This window comes from Cnephaeus nilssonii (assembly GCF_951640355.1).
Source record: "Cnephaeus nilssonii genome assembly, chromosome: 1".
In the NCBI taxonomy this organism is placed as follows: domain Eukaryota; kingdom Metazoa; phylum Chordata; class Mammalia; order Chiroptera; family Vespertilionidae; genus Cnephaeus; species Cnephaeus nilssonii.
Genome location: NC_137072.1, coordinates 41,690,325 through 41,706,046, shown reverse-complemented (window position 1 = coordinate 41,706,046; position 15,722 = coordinate 41,690,325). Strand labels below are relative to the sequence as shown.

General features: G+C 39.6%; 1 pseudogene across 1 annotated transcript; it reads left to right on the top strand.

Moving 5' to 3' along the window:
• The first annotated feature begins 706 nt into the window (after positions 1-706).
• Positions 707-2,542, top strand: LOC307102770 (cleavage and polyadenylation specificity factor subunit 3-like; annotated as a pseudogene). The gene is made up of 2 exons: positions 707-755; positions 882-2,542. The product of its transcript is annotated as a cleavage and polyadenylation specificity factor subunit 3-like (transcript).
• Positions 2,543-15,722: the final 13,180 nt, after the last annotated feature.

Sequence of the window (15,722 nt, the reverse complement as noted above, 5' to 3'; positions counted from 1 at the left end):
GGAGAGAGAGAGAGAAACATCCATGATGAGAGAGAATCATTGATTGGCTGCCTCCTGCACAACCCACACTGGGGATTGAGTCTGCAACCCAGGCATGTGCCCTGACTGGGAATCGAACTGTGACTTCCTGGTTCATAAGTCAATGCTCAACCCTGAGCCACACCAGCCAGGCTATAAATTCACCTTTATTAGGCTTGCAAGGTAAAATACAAGGCACACAGTTAAATTTAAATTTTAAATAAGCAGTGAATATTCCTTTAACACAAGTATGTCCCAAATATTACATAGGACAAACCTATGCTACAAAGGATGGATTTTTATTTGTAATTCAAATTTAACTGGGTAGTTCCTTCTTTGGTTCCCTGTGGCTATGCTTCTAATTTAGAAAGGCTCCTCACCCTGCTTCGCTTCTAAACTTCTGTGATGTCCGAGATTCCTGTGGAGAATGATCAGCTGCTGAGCTGACCCCTTGGGGCTGGGCAAAAAGTAGGAAGATCATTTATTATTCTGGAGCTCAAAGGAAGAAAAATAATGTTGAACTGTGGGATCCACCCTGACCTAGAAGGAATGGATGCTCTTCCTTTCATGGATTTAATTGACCCAGCTGAGATTAATCTCCTACTAATCAGTCACCATTTGCATCTCTGTGGAGTTTTACCCTGTTTTTTACAGAAGACAAGTTTCAAAGGAAGAACATGTATGACTCATGCTACAAAAGCTATTTATAGATGGATTCGCTCAGATTATGTCAGTCAGTAATGTATCAGTGGACAGCATGCAGTATACTGAGACAGATGTGAAAAAGAGCATGGACAAAACTGAAACCATCAATTTTCCTGAAGTTAAGGAAGTTGCAAAAATCAAGTTTTGATATTGCCATGTGGGCCATGTTTTAGGAGCTGCCATGTTCATGATTGAAATCGCAGGAGTGAAGCTTTTATATACAGGTGGTTTCTCAAGACAAGAAGATGGACACTTAGTGGCAGCTGACATTCCTAACATTAGACCTGATATTCTTATCATTGAATCTACTTATGAGAAGCATGAAGAGCAAGAAGCAAGATTCTGTGACACGGTTCACAATATTGTAAGCAAAGGGGACGAAGCCTCATTCATGTCTTTGCCTTTGGAAGGGCTCTTGACTTTAGATGAGTCCCGACAGAATCACCAGATCTTCATGACATTACAATATTAGTATAATATGCATTGTCTTTGGTCAAGAAGAGTTTGGCCATGTACCCGACATGCATAAATGCCATGAATAACAAAATCAGCAAACAGATCAACATCAATAATTTCTTTGTTTTCAAACACATTAGTAATCTTAAGAGCATGGATCATTTTGATGACATTGGATCCAGAATTAGAATGGTGTCCCCAGGCATGGTGGAAAGTGGCATACCCAGAGAGCTCTTTGAAAGTTGGTTCACTGATAAGAGGAATGGGGTCATGATAGCAAGGTACTGGGTAGAAGGGATGCTTGCCAAGCATATCATGTCTGATCCCAAATAGATCACTACCAGGTCTGGACAGAAACTACCATTGAAGATGTCTGTTTATTACATTTCTTTCTTCAATAACACAGATTAATGGCAAACCAGTGAATTTATTCATGCTATTAAACCACCTCATGTGTTATTAATCTAGGAAGAACAGAAATAAATGGCCAGATTGAAAGCAGCCCTCATTTGAGAATATGAAGATAATGAAGTTCACAGAGATTCATAATCCTTGGAATACAGAAGCAGTGTGACCTTGAGCTTCAGAGTGGAAAAACTAGCTAAGGTCATGGGCTATTTAGCAGACAAAAAACAAACAGATAAAACAAACAAACAAACAAACAACCAAACAACCAGAACAAGGCCAGTGGGTCTCAGGAATACTTGTTAAAAGAAACTGATCTTCACCTACGTTCTCCTTGTGATTTCTCCAATTATACTCACGTGGCCATCAGCACTGAGAAGCAGACCCAAGCCACTTCATGTAGCGGTCCTTTTAATTTGCTCTATTACCAGATACAGAAGTTGACAAGTGATATAGAAGAGTTAGAAATTCAAGAAAAACGTGTTTTAAAAGTTATAAAAAATATTACTGCATCACAGAAACCAGGAATGGTGGTATTAGAATGGTTAGCGAACCCTTCCCATGATATGTATGCAGATACCGTGACAACCGTGACATTAGAAGTTTGTTCAAACCTGAAAATAAGGAAAGGTGCAGTACAAAAGATCTCTACTCTATGAAATTAGGAATGCACGTTTAGAGCACGAGGTTGGAGATCATGCTCCAGGACATATGTGGAGAAGACTGCTTAAGTGAAATGGTGGGTCTATTCTTAGTGTCACGGTGGATGGAAAATAGCGAGTGTAAACTTGGAGACACGGACTGTAGAGTGTGAGGAAGGGAATGAAGACGACGAATCTCTCTCTGAGAAATGGTGGAACTGGTCGCACAGAGACTGCACAAGGCCCTTACGTCTATGAATACGCTGGCACTTTTTGTAATGCTTGAATTGACTTCTATCACTTATGAAAGACATTAGTTCCTCTGGGAGAGCCTATTTACTTTTGACGTCAATGGTTTTTATGCCAACAGCTTGAATACCGCTAAATCACCAACTACTTTGTCCATTACTTTAGAACTGCTGAATAAACTGTTACTTTAGAATTTATTGATTCCACCTCTAGGCATGTATGCAGCTCCAAATAAAACCTTAAAAATCTGCTCAGAGAAACTGAAAAACAAAACAAAACTGGTGTCCTGTATTTTTATTTGCTAAATCTGGAAATTCTAACCTTTATATTTACATTTTTTCTGATATGATGTTTTGTACTTTTTTGATAGATGTTTTTCTCACAAATGCTAATTTGTCAACTCAATAATGTCAAATTGTGTATAAAATATTAACATAATTTAGAATTTTATGAGGTAAGAAAAATTTGTGAGATGCAAATTAAAAGCTAAATAAATCCAATGTAATAATAATACTTTTCATATTTCAGACAAACTGTACTAATCTGATTATAATAATGAAGCAGTCAGTAATGAACATAATGAGGATCTAGGAAAAATATGAATTCTTGACAAATGTGATAGTTCTGATATGTTAAGAACATAAATCTAAGACAATATAAATTTTCTAAGTTTCACATTTGTATTATTTTCTCTGCTGGTGTTATTCATATATGTATTTGGGGGCACATTTAGAATATGATTATTAACATTTCCATATTTAAGAATCTCTATTATTATTTTTATTATTCAAATAGTAACTAAAATTTACTCTGAACACACACAGGTCTCAAGGTAAACATTAACATTAAATTAAGCAGCCTTAGGGTCATTGTTACTTTGAAACTAATATGTTATACACTAATATTTTTAAGTAGAAGAAGTATAGCTTTTTACTTGCTGGAGATGCTTAGCTGCTGCTGTGAGATGATGATAGATAAGTACCCACTTGTGTAATTCTTTGTGGTTTATAATCACGAACTTTATTTATACTAGGATGTAATTCTTGAAATTGAGACCTGTGTTTTCTTTTGCCTGCCCTAGTTTTGTAAATTGTCACGACCCACAACTCCTTAAAATTAAAGAAAGTTTCCAGAATTCTTGACAGAGAATTATATTCGTTGAGCCTATAAATGCTTCAAACAAGACAATTTCATAGTCTTAAAGATATCTGTGGTTGTAAGACTTTTATGGCAATTTCAAATAAGATGACATCAAAGATCACTACATAAGAATCTAAACATTCATTTTAGACACTACATATTAAACATCAATGTTAGGTCCTTTATATCCCAAAATTTTACAGTCTAGTGGGTGATGGACATTTATAGAAAAGACTAAATCATTGATAAGTAAGTGCTAGATTTCTTAAATGTTAAGGGGGCAGAAATTAATTATGTTTAGAAATGTCAGTGAGGGTTTCAGTGAGAATGTGGTGGATGAACAAATCATTGATTGACAGAGAAGCAGAAATTTGTTAAAATGAACTGCAGGGTTTGGGGGGAATAGAGGAAAAAGAAGCCTTACAGACAGGTGTAAGAGCAGAGCCAAAAGCGTGGAAGCTTGGAATCACAGAGTTCATTTGGGAAATTGCAAATGAGCTGACGTGGCTGGAGCGTAAAAGAGAGTGACAGGCAAGAAAATTGAAATTGGCATTTAAAAGGACCTTTTTATGCTCTGCAAAGAAAGAAGCAATAGGGAAGGAACCTGGGTGAATTTTGGGCAGGAATGTGACAATCATTTTTGCAATTTAGACTGAAACTTATGGTTTCATCAAAATAATAAGGCAGTGGGGGATGCCTAGTGCTATTTTATTTTATATTTTAAGAAATCCAATAAATCCTGGCTAAATTGGCAGTAATCCTATATAATAAAGAGGTAATATGCAAATTGGCCCTCACACCATCACAAGATGGCTGTGCTCATAGCAGAGGTGGGGGTTCCCGTAATGAGCCATAATAAGCGATCAGAAGGGACCTGAGGCTCTGTGGTGCTGGGCCAGGGCAGGGGACCTGAGGCTGTGCCCCCTGCCCACCTGGCAGGGCTTGATGGGGGACCTCAGGCTGCACCCCCCGCCTGGCAAGGCTTGACGGGGGACCTCAAGGTGTTCCCTCTGCCCTGGTGCTGGGCTGGGGGACCTCAGGCTGTGCCCTTTGCCCACTGTGGGTTGGGGAACCTCAGGCCATGCCCCCTGCCCAGCGTGGGCTGGGGGACCTGAAGCTGTGCCCCCCGCCTGGCAGAGCTTAATGGGGGCCCTGAGGCTCCACCCCCAACCCAGGGGGCCTTGACGGGGGACCTGAGGCTGCGTCCCCCCGTCTGGCGGGGCTTGATGGGGGTGGGGCTGGCCAGGTCTGTATCTCGCCCAATGAGGGTGGGGCTGACCAGGTCTGGGTCTCGCATGATTTCGAGGTGCGCATGGGTGGGCGGGGACTTGACTGTGGGTTCCGCGGTGCACCCCAGACCCTGACAGGAGAAAGATTTTCATATACATTTTACTAATTTCCTTTTATCTCTGACACTTCTATTATAGAGAAAGGGCAAATAGCAATATTAAAATATTTCCTCTAATTAATTCCCTTTTAATGTACACGAATATCATGCACTGGGCCACTAGTAAAATATAATGCTAATAGTAATACAATACAATTCAATTTCTTAAAATGTGGTTCTTTATGATTATATTAGAGGTCCGGTGCACAAAATTCATGCATGGGGGAGTGTCCCTCAGACCTGCCTGCACCCTCTTCAATCTGGGAGCCCTTGGGGGATGTCCGACTGCCAGGGATGAGGCCTAAACCAGCAGTCAGACATCCCTCTCGCAATCCAGATTCGCTGGCTCCTAACCACTTGCTTCCCTACTGGCTTGATTGCTGCCTAACCATTCCCCTGCCGGCCTCATGGCCCCCAACTGCCCTCCCCTGCTGGCCTGATTGCCCCTAACCACCTCTGCCTCAGCTCCTACCACCATGGCTGTGTCCGGAAGGAAGTCCAGCCTCCTGGTTTAATTAGCATATTACCCTTTTATTAGTATAGATTGTATCTGAGTGCTTTAGCCTTGTTTTTTAAATTGAGATATAATTGACATACAACATTGTATAAATTTAAGCTTTAGCTTTTTAATATCATTAGTATAATTTTACTAATCCCTGCATCAACCCTGTGACTCACAATTATTATTATCAGCATTTACAGATGAGAAAACTTAGGTTTGGAGAAGTTAATAAACCTGCCCTAGGTCACACAGCTACGAAAGGTTGGAGTCCAAGCAGTATGATCCCAGAGCCTGGACGCCGACTAATGTACTGTAGCCAGTGCCTCACTTGATTATTGTATTGTCACCCCAGATGGCCCAGGCCACATCTGGGGCTCCTTAATGCCAATACCCCCAAATGTGTTGCTCTTTCCCCTGCCTGCTGCACGAGGCTCTTAGATTGCACTTGGTTATTTATGGTCCTTCCCAGAGATGGTCTCATGTGAAACCTGGAACTATCTCATGTTCTCTCTGGAAATCCATCCACAGGTCACACCGCCCTGAACTTGTATGCATCATGGTTTAAGCTCTTGCTGGAATTACCACTGTGTTATTACATACCAACTCCCATGGGAAACCTGCCCTTCTGAATGACTATTCTGACCTGCTTGTGTTTTATATGTTTAGCTATATTAAGATGTAGTTATTAATTTATAGATTTAAAAAATAGAATTGAATTAATTGTCTCTCCACATTCTTCTGTTGTTTTCATCTCTTCCCACCATCTTGAAAGAAGAGAGAAAAAGTTCCAGTTAAGTCAGGGAAGGACTTATTAGGAAGAATAATAGAAGATTTTTTCACTAACTTGGAAATTCAAATCTTTAAAAAGAGACTCAGAACAAGTTACTATTTGTGTTATCTCAGACCCAAGAGCAGAAATAAATTTTGAATTACAATCATACTTCAGATTTCAGGCAAAACATTATTTCACCAGAAAAACACTTACTTTGCTTTTAGCTCATGTTTTCCCTTTATAGAACCAAATAACTAATTGCCTAGTATATGTTTCAATGCTTATCTCCTCTGATCAAATGGTTGCTTTTAAATATATATATTTAGCCCTAGCCGGTTTGGCTCAGTGGCTAGAGCCTCGGCCTGTGGACTAAAGGGTCCCCGGTTCGATTCCGGTCAAGGGCACATGCCCGGATTGCGGGCTTGATCCCCAGTGGGGGGCATGCAGAAGGCAGCCAATCAATGGTTCTCTCTCATCATTGATGTTTCTATCTCTCTCTCTCCCTCTTCCTTCCTCTCTGAAATCAATAAAAATATATTAAAAATATATATTTATTGTTGAAAGTATTACATATGTCTCCTTTCTTTCCCCATGACCCTTCTAACCTGCCCCCACCCCCATCCCAGGCCTTCACCACCCTATTGTCTGTGTCCATGGGTTATGCATATATGCCTCCAAGTTTTTTGGTTGATCTCTTCCCACCCACCCATCCCTACCTTCCCTCTTAGATTCAACAGTCTGTTCCATGCTTCTATGTCTTTGGATCTATTTTGTTCATCAGTTTATTTTGTTTATTAGATTTCACATCTGAGTGAGATCATGTGATACTTGTCTTTTTCTTATTGGCTTATTTCACTTAGTATAATACTCTCCAGGTCCCTCCATGCTGTCTCAAAGGGTAAGAGATCCTTCTTTTTTACTGCTGCATAGTATTCCAAGGTATAAATGTACCACAGCTTTTTTATCCACTTGTCTACTGTCTACTAATGAGCACTTGAGCTGTTTCCAGATCTTAGCTATTGCAAATTGTGCTGCTATGAACATAGGGGTGCATACATTCTTTCTGATTGGTGTTTTGGGTTTCTTAGGATCAAATGGTCAATTGTTAAGGGCAGGAACATTGTTTTGTTTGTTTATTTGTTTCAGATATAATTGTTGCATCAGCCCTGAGCACAGTGCCTTACTCTGGTAGACTCTCAATAAATATTTATTGCACACAGGGAAGAATGAGTGATCAAACAAACTGGTAGGGAAGGTTTCTAGCCCACATACATTGTAGGTGCTTGATAAGTAGGGGTGATGATGGCCTTTGGCATACCATTTCAGAAGACAGGTGTTAAACTCTGAAAGGCATGGGCTACATCAGGTGTGGTTCTGTATCAGGATGGAATGTCCCATGACAACTAACCTGAAACGAGGCTTAAATCAATGTTTCAGTATTTTCTAAGTTCCTTGGATCAATAGCAGCAGCAGAGAAGGGGATTTCTTTCCGTTGGAAAGAAGCCTTTATTAATATGCTTCTTTGCTTAATTGTTTCTAAAAGACAATTTCAACAAGTTCTGTACCGATTGCTTGCTTGTGAGTGATTTGTAGAAAGAAGGCTTGCACCTTATCCTTAGTGATAATTCCAAATAGCTTCCTAATACCCAGACTCTCACAGTTCTTAAAGAGCACAGTCCAGATTTTATAGCTCCACAAGTTTAAAATCCTTTAAATAACTGCATATGGTTTAAATATTATTTCTGGCATATTTGATGACTTCTATCTCTGCTCTGAATCACCAATAGCCTTATTTGACATAACTGTAGATTTGAAAAGCAGAACCCTTAAGAATCTCTGGGAACTATAAGTTCCATCTAAAGGAATTTGGAATTCCCTGTTCTTTTTGTGGAGGAAATTAAAACTTTTGAACTGAATTCTAGAAAACAGTGTTGAGGATCTCCTCTGTGTCTAGGCTCTGGACTACCTAAAGATGAGTTGATGCGGTGTCTAACCTTAAGGTTATTACAATGTGTACATTTCAATCTGGAAGGAAAAGAACGTTCTGCCATATTTACTCGTATGTTCCTCGGTACAGCATCTGATATTAAGGAGCCATGAAACACTTAGCATATTTGACAGGAGACCTAAAATAATATCATGGACACTTATAGTAGAACTTCTATAATTACTTTGTTCAAGGTTTACTAAAAGGTCAAAAAGAAACCCAGAAGTAGAACAAATGATGTGTTTACTAGCATGTCATCATTATAATTCATTGTGCATGAAAAGTGTTTCTTTCAATTTATCAAGCTTCAGTCACACACACACACACACACACACACACACACACACACACACACCTTTATTTCAGACATCTATAAGAATGATGCAGTGTCTTTTCATTTCATGGAGTATTAGCCCTTCCACAGGGAGTGGGTAGGGTCACTGCAAGGAAGTGAAATCAAAATCAGTTCATTTGGTGGTTCACTTATTCCTTGTCTAATGAATGCTCTCCCTTTACCCTAATTTCATCATCGCTTTCTTCTATGTGAAGAAGGAGCAATGGAGATTATAGTTTAACTTTGATTCCACCTGGGTCAAAACTCTATCTTCTTTCATGCCTCCCTTCTCCTCTGAAAGCAGAAAGTGAAGGATTGTTGTTCAAAGAACATAGCCATTGGCCTACTGAAGTTATGGTACAACCAGGGTTTTTCAGAGTCAGTAAGAAGGCAATGTTGCCGACAGCACACTAATATTGGAAACAGTAGCTCCAAAGTTATAGCTACCTCTTGTGTTGTTGTGTTGGATCAAGAGGGAACACGATGTTGATTTTGTTTGTAAAAGAAGTCGCCTCTGCCTTTGCTGGGATCACTCCAAGAGCTGAGATAGAATGAAAGCACTAAAAGGAAGTGACAGTGATGAGTACAGCCTCAGCTGGCACAACTTCAAAACATTTCAGAGGATAGTGTTCCAAAGAGATATTGCAGTGTAGCTCCAGTAAGTGCTATACAAATAGATTTAGTGCTGGCTCTACAGGAGGCAAAGTAAGTCAGAGGAGCAGAAAATGAACGAAAACAACAATACCAACAACAAAACCCTCCGGTAAATAAGTTCTTGCATGACACAGCTAAACTACAAAATTGTAAGCTAGCAAAGTCTTCCAAATATGAAAAATCATGTCTGGAATGGATTACGGAGGCCAACAGTTGGCTAGTTAGCTCTCCCTGGACACTTATCTGATGAGTGAGGGCTCCCTTCATTGGGAGGCAGCCAATCTGATTCTTGAACTATTTTGAATGGATAAATAAGTTTTCTTTTCATTGACTAACATGTCCCTTTCTGTATCTTCTTAATGGGTCCCAAGTCTGTTTTTTGGAGCAACTGGTACTCCAGCCTCCCTGCACAACCCCTGTACATTTCAAACACTTCATTATGTCTATCCTTAGCTTTCTCTTTACCAAGGCAAATAGCATCTGCTTCACCTTTTCTTATATTACATTGTGTTTAGACCCCTGTCTGTTGAGATCTCTTTGAAAAAGTGGTTTTCAGAAAGTGAACAGTTGTGATTTTACAATGTATGATGACTATTCCTGAAGAAGGGCTCTATACTTTCTCATTATTTAGCCTACGGTTTCACTACTTAAAAAAATATTGTAAGAATTTTTGACAAAGTTGAGCCCAAAGTCCAATAATCTTCACAGTCTTTGTTCACATAAACTATATCCAAAATAGAAACATAGCAGAATATGCTTAGAAATTGATGTTTTAAAACTAAATTGAAGCCTTTACATTTATTTATGTTAAATTTCACTTCAGTTGGGGAGATTTTGAATTGATAAAAAAGTAAAAAAAAAAATCTACCACTTATTGACTCCTTTCTACATGCTAGATGCTATGTTTTAAGAATAAAAAAAAATATAATGTAAGACTGACAAGCAAACAAAAAGGTGTAATAACACATTTGACAAGTAGGAGGACACTGTGTGTTCTGGATACCCAGAGAAAGGAGTCCATGAAATTTCTAAAATGAGTTACTAATGATACTTGACTTGAGCCTAAAGTCTGACTAGAAGTTTTCAGGAGGACAAGGAATTGAGGCTAATGTAACAGATGCTCCAATATTACAAACTAAAGGCCCGTTGCACAACATTCATGCACTGGGGTGTGTGTGTGGGGGGTGTTCCTCAGCCTGGCCTGAGCCCTTTTGCAGTCTGGGAGCCCTAAGGGGATGTCCAATTGACGGCTTAGATCTGCTCCCCAGAGCGGGCCTAAGCTGGAGACGCGAGAGGCTCCTGCCACCTCCGCTGCACTCACCAGCCATCAGCCCGGCTTTTGGCTGTGTGGCACTCCTCCTGTGGGAGGGCTCTGACCACCAGGGGGAAGCTCCTGCATTGAGCATCTGCCCCCTGGTGGTCAGTGCACATCATAGCGATTGGTCGTTCTGCTGTTCGGTCGATTTGCATATCACCCTCTTATTATATATGGTGTCCATATGTGAAAGAGAAGGGTCAAGAAAAATAAACACTAAAAAGTGTTCATTGGTGTTAGCAGTTTCATTGGGATAGTGGCTGCAAAAGTCAGGTTTTAATGTTAGATCTGACCAGCAAGTAAGAAAAATAGAGAACTGAAAGAGTTTGGTTATGGGGTAGCTTGCACATGGGAGGGAGAGCAGTGTTTTAAGATGGGAGTAACTTCTGTGTGTTTGTGTGCTGATGAAAAGAACCAGGGAGGAAGGTGGAACTACAGGAGTCACAAGATACATGTGATAAAGCAAGTATCAATCAGCTTTTGCTGTATCAAAAATCACTCCAGAACTTAAATTGTTTATTAGTTCTCACAAATCTGTGGGTTGACTGGGCAGTTCTTTTCTTCTGGGCTGGCTGAGATGATCTCTGAGGTCAGCTGGTGGCTTGCTTGGGTTGAATGATTCAGGGTGGCCTCCTAGGTCTGGCAGGTGGCTCAATCTGAGCTGTGCACTGACCAGGCCATGTATCTCTCATCCTCTTACAGGCTAGCCTGGGATTATTCACATAGTGATGGTCCTAGGATTCCCAAGAGCAGCAAGAAAAGGCAAACTTCAATGCACAAGCTCTTTCCAAATCTGTTTACATCACCTTTGCTCTTATTCCATTAGCCCCAGCATGTCACAGAGCCAACTGCAGAATCACTGTGAAAGGGTGTGGATACTGGGAACTAGGAACTGTCGGAGGCCATTGCTGCAGCTATTTACCACAGCAGAGATGAGATGTAGGACTCGGGAGAGGCCTAGGCTTGGAGAAAAGGAAGAGCATAATGCAAGGATGGCTCTCGAGGTAGTTAACTTCGTAGGTAGGAGGGCATTGTGTTGAGGGAGTTTATTGCTCAGGGCTTCTTTTTCCTCTTTGAAGTGGGGACTGTGTCACCTCTGGATACAACGGGAATAAATGTAAGAAATAGGGTTTAAGAAGAGTTATGAACTTTTAAAATGCTAGATAAAAGAGAGGGAGCTCACAAGAGGCATGTAAGAAATGATTGCTATTACAAATTGGGAGTTCTTTTTAAGATTTAAAAACACAGAGTTGTAGTGCTATCCATCTAAAGGTTGTTTAGATTTTCTCCCAGCATTGCTCAATGACTTGATTATAGAAATGGAGGAAGCTTAGGTTGAATGGATCTGAAATTAGAATTTTATTTGTTGAGGTGAGGAACTATGGAGTCTTAGTATGAAGAGGTAGTAAATGAAGTATAAAAGTTAAGAGTTTTTTTGGTCCTGATAACTTCAAAATGCAAGTGTTGTGAAACAAAGGGAAGTACAAGAGGGAAATCTATGGTCAAAATAGGCTGTTGGCGTTTATGCTTTCCGAGATGAAGCAGTTCTGATTGGCCTCAAAGTAGGTTTCAGTGAAGTGAGGTACGGGTGAGGTCATTAATGAGGAATGTAATGGAACAGGAAGGGTTATAGGGTATCTAACATCAGTGTGGATATTGGCATTTCTTGGGGACAGGAGGAAGACTAAGAACCACTGGTTACAAAATGTACCTCCCTTTTCTAGGGAATGGTTTTCAGATTATCCGTTTCTTAATGAAAAAGATGGAGGCAAAATAGGCATTGGGTAAGTCTTTTGTTTCTCTATTTTCTATATTCAACACCCTTCATAAACAGCTGCCATTTCCCTACCTTTTGGGAGGTTTCCCTTTTATCAGTTTTAAAAATCCTATTGATGTCTGAATTCCTTCGAAGCCCCAGTGCACTCTGGGTTAAGACCTAGCTCACTCTTCCAACAGATGTAAGCTCCCCCTTTCCCCTCATTTATCTTTGCCTTGGTGCTCTTCTAGCTTTTACTTGTCATCTTGACATCTGAGAACTCTTTCATAACTTGATTGATTTTTCTAAATATCTTTTCACTTTTCCCCCCATATTTGGGCCATTCTTGGGGCCACATTGACTAAATATCTTACTATTCCAACATTAAAAAAACACACACAACCCAACACTTTTCCTGAATGTAGGAAAAAAACACACAATCAGTTTTTCCTAAAGTTTGTTCCATGGCATAAATTGTGGAATCACGTAGATCTAAATTAAATCCAACATTAGCATTTGTTATCTGAGTAAGACATATTTTGAATCTGAATTCTCATTTACTAAATTAATAAAACTATAAAACTTACTTCTTGCAATAATAACCTGAAATAATGCATGTTTTTCTATGCATAAAGACTGGTACAAAATAGACCCTTGGTAAATATTAATTTCTAATCTGGTTTGCTAATATTTTATTGAGGATTTTAGCATCTATGTTCATCAGGGATATTGGCCTATACTTTTCTTTCTTTGATGTGTCTTTGTCTGGTTTTGGAATTAGGATAATGCTGGCCTCGTAAAGTGATCTTGGAAATCTTCCCTTCTCTTGAATTTTTTGGAATAGTTTGAGAAGGACAGATATTAGTTCTTTCCTGAATGTTTGATAAAACTCACCCTTGAAGCCATCCAATCCAGGACTTTAGTTTGCTGGGAGTTTTTTGATTACTGCTTCCATCCTTAACCGCTTAGAGTTTCATGCAATTTTGAGGGGAAAGAAATAAAGTGCACTTTGGCAAAGTATCAGTGGTCTGACCTTGCTGTTGGGTGGACAGTTAAGAGATTCCCTCCACTGCCTCTGAGGTCTGTGTGACATTCATTTTCAGCTCACGTGTCAGCATTGTTGTCTCTTGTCATAACAGAGACACAGAATCCTTTCTCCTATATTGTGCATAAACCTGACCTAGAAGGGAGGATATGTAAGTTTGAAGAAGGCATTTTCTCCCTTTTATTTCTGCAGTAAAATTACCCTTATTAATGTTTATAATATTATTTCAAATAATTGTCACTTCTTATGCTATCAATTAGCTTATGGTAACAGTTTGTATTTTAGATTAAGTATGTACCCAATCATTAAAAATATAGGTCAGTTATCTATTCTTAGGTGGACTAAATTTTCAAATTATTAAATATCTTTGGCCTCACTTTTCCCCTCTTCATGTCTAAACTATTATTTATTCATTAAATGGAGGTTAGAGAAAATCTTACTTTAATATTCAAGTATTTGCTTCTGCTAATTTTAATTAAAAAGTAGGATGTATGTGCCCTGGACTGTGTGGCTCAGTTGGTTGGAGCATTGTCCCATATACAGAAAGGTCATGGGTTAAATTCCCCATCAAGGCACATACCTAGATTGTGGGCTCGGTCCCCTGTTGGGGAGCATATGAGAGGCAACTGATTGAAGTATCTCTCTCACATTGATGTCTCTCTCTCTCTCTCTCTCTCTCTCTCTCTCTCTCTCTCTCTCTCCTTCTCCTTCTCTCTCTAAAATAAATGAACATATCCTTGGGTGAGTATTAAAAAAAGGGATGTGTGTGATTAAGGATCTTTAGACAATAAAATAGTGTCTTAACACAAGGATCTTTAGACAATCTTGATTTGGACTTGGAGACAAAATACCTGAGTTGAAAACCTGATTGGATTACCTTGGTTAAGGTACATCTTGATTTGTACTTTCCTCTTATGTGAACAAAACGAAATATACCTAGCTGTTATGTTAGCTGTGTAAGGTCTGTCACATGGGTTTTGGCGCTGGATCGAGAATGATGGGGTGAGGCAGCACCCATCACTGAATTTAGACTTCACTTACCCAAAAGGTCTCACATATGACCTTTTTGATATCTCTAGAATTATTATTTTTATTTAGTTGCCAGGATATAGTGACAGAATTCAGGAAACATGTATTTATTAGTTTGGATAAGGTTTGTCTGTAGTAAAGAGACCTAATAATAATTTTAGTTGAAAGAAGAGAGACCTTTTTTTTTTCTCCCTGATATAACAGTCAGAGGTGAGCATTCTCAAGGCAGTGTGCAGCTTTGTCCTGTAGAGTCATTCAGGAATATGTGTTCTTCTATCATGTTTCTCTGTCATTGCCTAGTGCCCTGCCACCTCCATGGTTGAGGCTGGATCACGATGAGTTCCAATGTGGAAAGGAAAAAGCAAGTGCAGGAGGTACACTCAGGGTCTCAAGGTCTCCCAGATGGAGCAAACATCACTTCCTCTCACATTTTTTTTTTGAGGGAACTTAGTTACATGATCACATTTATTCGAAAGGAGGATGAGAAATATCTAAGTAGAAGGTGTCTTAGTCTGTTTGGGCTGCTATAACAAAATACCATAGCTTGGGTTGCTTAGAAACAACAGAAATTTATTTCTCACAGCTCTGGAGCCTGGGAAGACCAGGATCATGGCTCTGGCAAATTGGGTGTTTGGTGAGGGCTTCCTGGTTCAGAGACAGGACCACTTCGTTGTGTTTTCACGTGGTGGAAGGGGTAAGGGATCTCTCCAGGGGGCCTCTTGTATAAAGGCACTGATTCCATTCATGGGGCTCTACCCTTACAACCTAATTACTTCCCAAAGTCCCTACGTCCTAATACTATCACCTTGGGCATTAGGTTTCCAATGTATGAATTTGGGGAGGACCCATTCAGACCATTGCCAAAGACTTGTTCAGCTTCAATTCCATCAATTATATATATCTCAGGAAAGGACACATTTTAGGGGGCAGCTGGCAGTCTCTATCTGAGAACACATTACCAATCCTACAATTTTCAAACGAGTGTCCCACTTCTAAACCATACCATCTATATAACACTATGGATGTATATTTTAAATGTTACAAATAGCAGAATTATATGTGCATGTTAAAAGTGAAAATTTGTGCTATCAAATGTTTGAATATATCTTAATTTTTATAACTCTAGTTTGAGATTTATTTATTTTATAAACTGGGGAATTTAGAAATGGACATGGCTCAGATCTCTCTCAACTTCTAAAAGATCTTACTATAAAGGTCAAAGCAACGAGTAAAAATGCCCTCTCGTATGACACACCTCACAAATGCAGGGTCTTCTGATTACTTATCACGTGTTCCTAGTGTGTTGATAGGCTCAAATCTTATACAA